The sequence below is a fragment of the Habropoda laboriosa genome, unplaced genomic scaffold (genome assembly GCF_001263275.1).
Source record: "Habropoda laboriosa isolate 0110345459 unplaced genomic scaffold, ASM126327v1 scaffold186, whole genome shotgun sequence".
NCBI classification, from domain to species: domain Eukaryota; kingdom Metazoa; phylum Arthropoda; class Insecta; order Hymenoptera; family Apidae; genus Habropoda; species Habropoda laboriosa.
The window spans coordinates 103,457-105,145 of record NW_017100427.1 but is presented as its reverse complement, the minus strand read 5'-3'; positions in this window follow the sequence as shown (position 1 = coordinate 105,145).

Here is a 1,689-nt window from a genome sequence, read left to right as displayed (position 1 = left end):
TGGAAAATTGCAAGCTATGCGGATAGCAATCGGGATTAGAGAAGAAATTAGTTCCACGAGTGGAATGTGATTTAGGTATCGAGTAGTAACATGTAAAATGTCCATTTATGGCAGAGGGAATAGCAGGTGGTGTTTTCTTTTACATTGGATCAGAGATTTCTTTGCATTTTCTTCCTAAAAACAGTCGAGATGAGAAATTTTTTGGAATTTGGAAATTTGGAAAATTGGTAAATTTGAAATTTGGAAATGTGGTAAATTCGAAATTTGGAATCAAAAATTCAGTCAATTTGAAGTCAATTTTTTTATTCCAATATTCTTAGAACTTTTTTACGATTCAAAACAGATATGAAAAAAATTCATAGAGAACGATTTTACGTATTTTTATTAGTGTAATTTAATTGATAATTTTGTTCTGTTAAATAGATGGTCATTTCATATGTTATCACGTAATATTTGATACACTGTAAAATTTTTCTTACGAAATTTCTGCCAATGTGCTGTTAATTAATTTCTCGCCAATTTTCGGGAAACAGGACAATTGAAAACTTCTTAATTATCTTTCAGCTACTATCCTTCAACATGTCGAATATATGGTGGACAGATTTTTGATAATTTTCTCAAGCTTGAAAATGCGAATAATTCTATTTTGGGTCAAGTGTCTATTCAAGTACTTGCAATCAATGTATTGGATGATTCAAATTGGTTAATGTTAAACTGAGGAGCTCAGTGTAATATAAAATTATCAAGATTTCCATTGCAAAATTTAAGAACATTCAGAACACTTATAAAATAATATACAAAAGTTGCAGAAAATTTTACAGTAATCAAACAGCCATAATTATTGTTTGATTAATTATTCATTAATTGTACCTTACAAACAGGATTCATTGTATATTAAAAAATTGAAAAATGGTAATAAAAATATGAAGACTACATCAACATATCTAGAATATATAACAGATCTTGTTATCGTTGTATTACTCATCAAAATTCCCAATTATTTTGCACTATATTACAGATTTTAAATCTCAATTTATTTTCATTATATTACTCATTCAAAATCTCAATTTCTTTCATTATATTACCGATTAAAAATCCCAATTTTTGTCATTATATTACCAACTTAAAATCTCAATGTTTTCATTATATTTCTGATTTAAAATCTCAATTTTCTTCACTATATTACCGATTAAAGATTCCAATTTTGTCACTGTTACCGATTAAAAATCTCCATTTTTTTCACTATATTACCAACTAAAAATCCCACTTTTTCCCACTACAACCTTGATAATTATTTATTATACCAACAAAAATAGCTTCGAACCTATCCTTAAAACACCCACAATTTGCCACAATTATCCATTGCAAGTACTCAAAAATCTTCTCAATCCGTAGTTCACAAAAACTGGCTGCAGCTCGTTTAAATGGTCGCGTACGTTCACGAGGCTCGCAACGAAACCCTTTAACCACGAAATCACGATTTCTGGCGGCGTTATGTCAAGGCGTGGCGAATATCACAGGATCAGGCTGCGGTCTGTGACGGATGGATACGGAAAAACGCGCTTCACACACATTTTTACCTCGCGAGGATAGAAAAAACGGGGGGGTAGCAGCGTAAAACGGCAAAATAGTCTCACAGCCTCATTTTTCATTTCTACAGTTAGGAGAATCGATTAGAGATTACAAGAG